Raw genomic sequence first — 9,426 nt, 5'->3', positions numbered from 1 at the left:
TGATGACTTCCATATTTTGGGGAATAATAGATGGTGAATTTTAGAAGTTAATGAATTGGTCTTTATTTAATGAGTTTAAGTCTTCCGCATTACTTTCTGTTGATATTATATTGAAATGTTAAGGTTAGATTGATTGGTTCGCTCACATAGGAGGGTAAGTGTGGGTGCCAGTCGCAACCCGGTTTGGGTCGTGACATATACATTGACAAAAATCAAACACATCGTCTTTGGGAGTAACTCGTAGCCGTCTCTAATGGGAAACTATCTCTAGCCAAAGCACCTTTTAAAATGAAATAATTAATTGTTAGTGTCCCACACAAACAAACAAATGCAAACCTGACTTAGTAATATATTCTTGTCAATTTCATTTACTAAAAAGGAAAACAAACAAAATTTATCAACATGTACCGATCCATTTTGGTCGTTTTGAGTGTAAAGTTTTGTGTTTCATAAAATATTTTTTTCGATGAATTCTAATTGAATTTTGGACTATTCATAATTTTATTAGTGGGGTAGTTTTAATAATTTGTTTAGTTAGAGACTAAAGGAAATAAAAATAAATATTAGTGGATCACTTTTACAATGTATAGTTAGTTTTATATAATAATTGGAGAATTGAGATTCTAGAGGAGGAGGAAGGTTTGAGGCGAGTAAAATGGAAGAATTGCACTTCGTAGTCTTTGTTCTCGGCGCCGTCAACAAAAACCGACATAAGAGATTTAAGGTGAAATCCAATTCTTTATAAAACAATGATAGTTTGGTGGATGTTTATTAATGTTAATAATATTCTATACATATAAATTCATGAGTGGAAGAAGGGATGTATATTTTAATTATATATTGTTACTGTGTTGGTGGTGAAAGAAAAGGAATGGAATACTGGTGCATAGTTGTGAGTTTTGAAATGGAGTAATGTTTAGTAGCAGGAAAGGTTACATATTGTATGTGTTTGGTTGATAACTGCCAAGGGAATTAAGGGAAGGGTCATATGTTATTGTTAATATTACTATTATCATTATTGAACTCAGACGAGAGAGTGAGGAAATTGTCTTCAATTGGTAACGTTATATTATAAACTAAGGGATAATCTGCAAATGGATTGCTACCACCGATTGGGAAAAAGGGGATATGGGCAAATTGTGACTACGTGGCGGCAATATGATGTTGTTGCCTGCAATATTTTAGCAGTAATTGACATGTTACGTAAAAGAAAATTGACTTTAGTGTGTTATGAATTTATAGGTTTTGGTGGATTAAAATTGTATTGTAATTGTCTGTTGTAGTTATGGTAAGGAAAATAATAATAATAGTAAACATAATATCTTGGAGGGTGCATATATATAGTATTTAATGTTAGATGAATGGTGAGAGAGAATTTAGGTAAAAAATATTAATGGTGTAAAGAATTGGTGTATTAAAGTGTAGGTGTATAGTGGAGGTGTTCATTGCCACTGGTTATGTAACCAGTGGCTCGAAATTTTAAATATTAAAATGTTTCATCTTCGTTATAAATTATATGTTGATATATTGAGATAGATAATTAAATATAATATGTATTATATTAATTTAATATCATTAAGGTTATGCATATCGGAGGAATTAATGTGTATCCTTAGGTTTGAACTTTAGAAAGTTTAATTATAGAATTAGGCGAGTTTTTGGGTCTAAGGCTAGACAAAGGTTAATATGAGTGCTTGTAGAATCTTCACTTACAAATTATGTGTATATATATTTGATAGATTGAAAAGGTTCAGAAGCATTGAGGAAAGGGAAAGTATTGGAGAAGTAGCTTGCTTGACTTTGGTTCTTCGGTGGAGGTAGATTATGGTTTATTTCTATTTGATAGATAAACTCTAAATAGCGATTGATATGTATCGAGTGATATTGTAAAGTCTCCTATGTACTTGATTGTGTGGTTGTATGTTTTGATTGTGTGGTTTGTGGTTGACCTAAAATTATGAGACTATTGAATTTTTAATCTTGAACCCTCTCTATTAAAATGACGCCTTGAATAAAGAAGACTTGCTGAAATAAAATAATGAGATAATTGGATCGGAGTGTCACGTTCCGACACGGTATTATAGGATCAGAGTGTCACGTTCCGACACGGTATTATGGGATCGGAGTGTCACGTTCCGACACGATAACATTAAAGGCAAAGAATCTTGAAGTAACTTAATATACTTAATCTCAAGAAACCTATTTTCTAAATGAGTATGGTGTGGAGGCATGAGTCCTCACAGGTGTGCGTAATGTTGTGATTGATGGTGTACCTATTACAGTGTTGTTGTTGTCAATGGTTCATGTGTTTGTTGCTTGCCACCTGTTTAGTATTGTAGTTGATTTTATATTATTATTCATTATATATTGGTTTCTATTTTGAGTTGGCCGATGATACCTACTCAGTACGTGTTCCTTGTACTGACCCCTACTTGTATTTTCTTCTTTGTTCTTGTGGAGTGCAGCAAGTGTACCATCGACTTCAACTCGCCCTCAGCTCTAGTCAGTCTCCAGCACATCAGAGTTCAAGGTGAGCTATTATTTCTAGCTCGTGCTGGATTCTTTTATTCACGTCTTGATGTCTTTGAATTTCGGACATGGACCATCTTTGTACTTATTTTGGTTTCTTAAATACTCTTAGACTTGGTAATTTGAGGATAGGTGTTCTTGATGTGATGACTTCCAGATTTTGGGGATAATAAGTGTTAAACTTTAGAAGCTTATTTAATTGGTTTTATTAATAAGTTTTGGATCTTCCGCATTATTTTTGTTATTCATAGTTGAACTATTGGTAAGTGTTGGGGTTCAGATTTGTTGGTTCGCTCACCTAGTAGGTTAAGTGTGGGTGCCACTCATGGCTCGTTTTGGATCGTGACACAATAATACTCTAACTATCTATATAAATGCAATCATTTTGATGTGTATTCTTCCGGCCATTCATTAACACAAATCTTACCTTGATTAAAGTTGAATTTTAACCAAATAATATGTGTATCAGCTCGTGCATACAGTGCCTCTTGTTTTATGGTAGAGTAACAACTTCATAGATAGTCATCTCAAAATCTTTCAACAATAAGCACCGGCGTACATTCACTATTAGCCCTTTACTTGTTGCTTTCAAGGGTAATTCTTATGACGTCCTGCAAAATCTATTATATTTTAGTGTACATCCCAAAAACAGCTCTCTTGATTCTTGTCACATTTAAATTTCATCAACCCCATAGAACTAAATCTAAACTATTCTCATAAATTTAGAAATGGTCGGAGAAAATGAAGGAAAAACATGAAAACTTAAGAAATCTCTTGACTGAGATGAAATAAATCCTCAATTAAGAGTATATTTATACATTAAATGTTGAGTGATGAAAGGTAAGAATAGGGTCAAATATAAAATAGTAAACAAAAGTATCATTTAGTGATTTCGTCGACTTTCGAATAGTTCTACCACACATACTTCTTCAACATCTTCACAAATAGATTTTTAAAAAAGGGAAATCAATTGTAACGACCTGGTTAGTCGTTTTGAACAGCAGATTTTATTTCTGGAAAAACAGGCTGAGGAGACGGACCCCACGACGGACCGTCATGGGCACGACGGACCGTCGCAGGGTCTCGTTTCAAAACACTTAGAAAATCTGAAATTGGGTACTGAAAATCGACTCTCTGAACTTCGTAACGGAATGACAGGACGGACCGTCACAGACTCTTCAGAGAAATTGAGTCTCTGAACTCTGTGACGGGGCAGCAGGACGGACCGTCGCAGGCGCGACGGGCCGTCACAGACTGCGTAATCCCAGTCTGGGTCGGATTTCTTTATACGTTTTAAGGGACGTTTTTGACTATTCCTGCTTTAATTATAAAGTTAGTGGGTTAAGGTTAATAAGTCTAATTACTTGGGGATTAAAAGAGGTAACCTTAAGTTAATTAGTGGGTTATTATTGCCATCTTTTATTCTTAATTATATGCTAATTAGGGTAAAAGAAAGAGGGTTTGAATAAAGAAAATAGAAAGAACAAAGAGAGAGAGAGGATTGATCGAGAGAGGAGAAACGAAGAGGAAAACACAAAGCTTTGGGAATTTGCTTGCTTGATCACTAATCTTCGGTGGAGGTAGGTTATGGTTTCTCTTACGATATTCGTAGTAAACTCTTAATAGCGAATGATATGTATTGATAGTATTGTAAACCCTGCTATGTGCTTAATTGTATGCTTGCATGAATGTAATTATATAATTGTGATTATATAAGCATGATGAAGTTATTGAATCCCAAATCTTGCAAAACCCTAATCCTTTGTTAATGATGAGGCCTTGGTATAAAAGAAGGCGTGATGAACTAAATAATGAGATTGATGATGCCTTGGTAAGAAAGAAGGCTTGATGAATTGATAGAAGGAGATTAGGGGATCGGGTGTCACGAACCGACACGTAGATTTAGGGGATCGGGTGTCACGAATCGACACGTAGATTTAGGGGATCGGGTGTCACGAACCGACACGTAGATTTAGGGGATCGGAGTGTCACGTACCGACACAAGAGGATTAATGAATATGAGGGAGCGGAGTGTCACGTACCGACATAAGAGAAATAAAGATAATGAATCTTGAAAGATATTAACATAGTCAATCTAATGAACATAATTCCCAAATGAGTATGGTATTGAGGCTTGAGTCCTCATGTGTGAACTTGACGGTAATTGTTAATGATATAGTACTTGTTGTTGCTACATGTTGAGTATCATAGTTGATTTTATGATATTACTTGGTATATATTGATTTCTATTTTGAGTTGGCCGATGATATCTACTCAGTACTCGTGTTTTGTACTGACCCCTACTTTTATGTTTTCTTCTTGTTTATTTGTGGAGTGCAGCAAACGTGCCGTCATCTTCGACTCAACAGTAACTCTAGTCAGTCTTCATTACTCCGGATATCAGGGTGAGCTAATGCTTCTAGCTTGGACTGGATCTTCCTCTTCATGTCTTGATGCCTTGAAGTTCCGGCATGGACTAGCTTTTATGTATTTTTAGCTTCTTAGAAACTCTTAGATTTAGTAATTTGATCATAGATGTTCTTGTGATGATGACTTCCAGATTTTGGGGAAAATAATAGTTATTGAATTGGTTTTTATTAATGAGTTTAAGTCTTCCGCATTACTTTATGTCGATATTACATTGAAATGTTAAGGTTTAGATTGGTTGGTTCGCTCACATAGGAGGGTAAGTGTGGGTGCCAGTTGCGGCCCGGTTTTGGGGTCGTGACATCAATATTCCGTCAATTTATACACATTTGAACTCAAAATTCATAATCTTCCACCCCAAAATTAAGATCAGACTGAAAAACATAATTTAAATGAATAAGTTAATTAAAATTATTAAATCACATCTACTATTCAGAAATTGACCAAAAACTAACATATACATCTAAACAGACACTTACACAACTCATTCTTCCAGAAGATCCACATAAAATAAAAAATCTATTCCGGAATGATGAAACCATATATGGCACAAAGGCTGGTAAGAGACACCAAAAAAATTCCAAAAAGAAGAATTAAAAATATTGATAAATTGAAAAGTACAGATGAGCACAAGAGGAAGCTAAAGAATGTTACTTTGCTTATTTTTTACTCCCTTTGTTTAAGAAAATAATGACCCTATTTCTTGATTAGTATATTTAAAAAGGAATGATTCCTTTTTTTTTTAACAATATTTTAACTTTAATTTTTCGCGTTACATATTTAGACCTCAAAATTAAAGGATATTTTAATACACTGACATAATTTTAATTTAAAATCACAAAATTAAAAAATCTTATTTTTCTTAAAGTCTATTAAATATAGCCTCTTTTAAGTTGATTCTCTGTCATTTTTAAGATTATACAGAAACAAGGAAAAAGAACATGAGGGATAGAGATTCACAATGGTGAAGGACACGTGGAAACTGACAGTTGGCTTTAATTGATGTTTAAAATGACTAAAATATCCTCAAATGCCATTTATATGACATAAAACTGACAGATTGATACCTGATCCTAACTCATACTTCTAATATAGTAGAAAAAAGAGAAAAGACATAAAGACATCATCAAATTTGTTCCGTATTAAGACACCTTAACTTTTAAAGTGTCCTGTCATTCCACAGAACTATTTAATTTTTTTTTATAAATGGATCATTATGACCCATCCCCTAGTCTGGATTGTTACCACGCACATGAGGCGCGTCTACATTATTTTTACTGCCATGGACCAATGCCATGTGTCATTATTTTTCTTTATTATTAATTATTTAATCAATTTATGTCATTTTCCCCAATTTAAACCCAAAATAATCATTGTTAGCCCTAATTTTTTGATTTCATAGTTTTTTTCATAGCAAAATCAATGTTGATACTCTTTGTTTGACCACTTCATCATCTTCTCTAAGAAAATAAGACATCACTGTTGGCGAGGAACTTCTGGACCAATTCTTATTCAATAAATTCAAAGTAAGCACTTCCAAGCTATGGATGCTCTTGTCTAAGCATCACAACTGACCATAATGGCTGAGAAAAAGATTATCTGCCACAAGTTGACTAATGGAACACGATGAACAAGAAAATGGTTAATGGAGGAACTATTGTCAATTAGATCTGCATAAACTTTTCTTGCAATATGCAAGAAAGTGTTACACATGGGTTTTGTTCTGAGCTAGCACAAATGTGTGGACTATCCAGAATGAATATCAACCCCAATCCTGTTCTGCATAAGTGCACACCCTAATCAGGTTGAGAGAGTCTTGAAAACTGGATTCATAATGCCATCACAAAGCTGCAACCGCTATCGAAGGAGCTAAATCTCCTGGTCATTATCTTGCCAGACAATAATGACTCTTTATGTGGTGATCTGAAACGAATTTGTGAGACTGAAATTGGAGTTGTTTCACAGTGCACATGAGCTTGGAGTTATTTAGGTCTATGACTTTCATTTGCTCCAGCTAGGAAAGTTAGTGCAGATATGAATTTTGCTACCAAAAAGGTTGCAAGTAATAGCAATCCCACATTCAAGATTTTGTTGTCACCTAACTCCATAGCTGAATAAAAAAAATCCGAATGAAGAAAAATTAATGGAAATTTCTTGAAGGTGCAAGCCAAACAGAGAAGAAAAGAAATGGAGAAGATGACTTCTCTTTAAAGAATAGGGTCGGGTCAGGTTGCATTAGATCATAGGGAGTTGAGTAGCATGTGCCACTACATAGACGAGAAAATGGGTCAAATGGCCCAAATACAAAGAAATTAAATAGTTCTATGGGGTGATAGGACATTTTAAAAGTTAAGGTGTCGCAAATACCAGACAACTTTGATGGTGTCTGGATTTCTTTTCTCTAGAAAAAAAATTAAATTTACAATATTTTAACTTAGATGTATATATTTTTAAAAAAATGATAAATAATAAGTTATGTCGAATTATTTCTTATTAATTATTTAAATGATTTGTATTGAAAATAATATGCATAATCCAATTTATAATGATATGTTGTTTATTTAAGAATGCATTTCAACTTATTTAACTTTTTATATTTTCTTGGCTTAAGTCATATGTAACTCTTAAAAGTTGTTCGCATAATTCATTTAAACATCTAAATTAGGATTTGTAACCATTTTAACATATTTTGCCTAGCTGTCACATTTTCTGTGATTCACGCTATTTAAGCGCGCGAAAATGTATTGAATTAGACAATTTTTGTGAAAAATGTATTATTTCTTCTACATCTTCTTTGTCATCCCTTCCTCCACCACACCACCAGTTCATTGTTGTTGTTGCCACGATTACACACCCTTCTTCTACCTATTTTTCATCGGATACTTCATATTACTTGCCTAGTTATTTTTTCTTTTGGCTCTGTTGTCATTCATATTAGAAATGGCAGCACCACCATTAATTGTCAGCGGTATTCTCCATTATTATCGTCATTTTCATCATATTAATTGAAGAGGATTTTACGTTTGAAGTCTTTCTCTTTGTTGTTAATGTAGTGATTTGGTGTTAAATTAATGTCCAGTTATGTGAATTTTATTAGAGGATCTTTCTAGTTACTATTTGTTTTGCTCAAATTTTTATTAAAGTTTTTTGATTTGTCATGAATATATAGTTTTGACTTTAAATTGATGTATTTTTAAGTGGCCGAATGTAAAGATATTCTTCAAACAAAAAATTAATTGGCTATAAAACATAAAAAAAAATTGAGATAACTTTATTTTCCCCAATAGGGACCAATCGGATCAATAATAATTTTTAATGAGTGTTTTTTCATCTTTCTCTATCTAAATCAGGACAAAGAAGAAAGTTATAATTGAAAAAACAGGATGAGGCTGGGGGAGGGTTGTGGTGAAGAAGATGCACTAAAAAGGGAAAAATTAGTTTTGGACTGCTATGGATAGCAGGGGAAGTGAGGTGGTTTAAGTTGCATTTTCTTTACTTTAAAATAATTATTTCCTTTACTTTATGATATAATTTTTAAATAATTTTTTGGACTAAAAAATAACACATATTATTATTTTATTAGTCTAATTGACATATCATCGCAAGTGTATTTTACATATTTTCTATTTTTATCTTATTTTAAAAAAATGTTCAAATAGTTCAAATTTGAGAGGATACAGTTGTTCAATAGGTACAAGTCATAGTTGAAGTGTTTAAGGGGTCATTTGGTACAGAGATTAATAACACAAGGATTAGTAGTGTCAGGATAAGTAATGCATGATTTATTTTTATCAAGTATTCGGTTCATTTTTCCCACATCATCTTGTGTTTGAATTATAACTCTATAAAAAGTTTCTTTCCAATTATACCCTTGAATTATTATGTAATTGGATCAAGGTAGATAATTGTCGGACAATATTATTTTTTATAAGCTTCTAACTAGCTATGAGAAGAATAATTTCAGTTGTCTTCTTTGTTGTTTTTCACATAAATTATTTGAGGATAAGTAATTGTCATCTTAACAAATTGATCACTCACAAAATGTTATTTTTGAATTTGGTAAATATAAACCATCTACTTTTTAAAATAAAAAAGACGGTCAACAATGACAAATTGAAAAAACCATCTACATACACATAAAATTGCAAATTGTAGTTTTAATATGTATGTAAATTTTTTAAATTATTTAAAATACATATAATTAGAGAACCAAGCAAATATATATATATATACACAAATTCAATTTAGATCACAAACTTCATATACGAATATACAACTCACATTGCATATTTATATTGATTTGTATTGGATTTATTAGTAACAAACAACTCTCTCTAAATAATTTGTAAGCTACTTTATTTAAATAAATTTACTAGTACAAAATATAAATCATAAAATCAAGAAAATACACAAAATAATTAAAATGATTTGAAGGATATTTTTGTCTTTACATAGGCTTATCTCATGGTA

The 9,426-nt window shown here is 32.5% G+C and overlaps 1 long non-coding RNA gene across 1 annotated transcript; it reads left to right on the top strand.

Moving 5' to 3' along the window:
* The first annotated feature begins 586 nt into the window (after positions 1–586).
* LOC138347885 (uncharacterized) lies at positions 587–5,126 on the top strand. Its single transcript, XR_011220450.1, has 3 exons — positions 587–724; positions 2,466–2,530; positions 4,870–5,126. It is a non-coding gene; the product is annotated as an uncharacterized lncRNA (long non-coding RNA).
* The last annotated feature ends 4,300 nt before the right edge of the window (positions 5,127–9,426 follow it).

This window comes from Solanum lycopersicum, chromosome 4 (genome assembly GCF_036512215.1).
Source record: "Solanum lycopersicum chromosome 4, SLM_r2.1".
Lineage (NCBI taxonomy): Eukaryota > Viridiplantae > Streptophyta > Magnoliopsida > Solanales > Solanaceae > Solanum > Solanum lycopersicum.
Note: the sequence above shows the minus strand (reverse complement) of the source record. Positions and strands in the feature narration are given on the sequence as shown.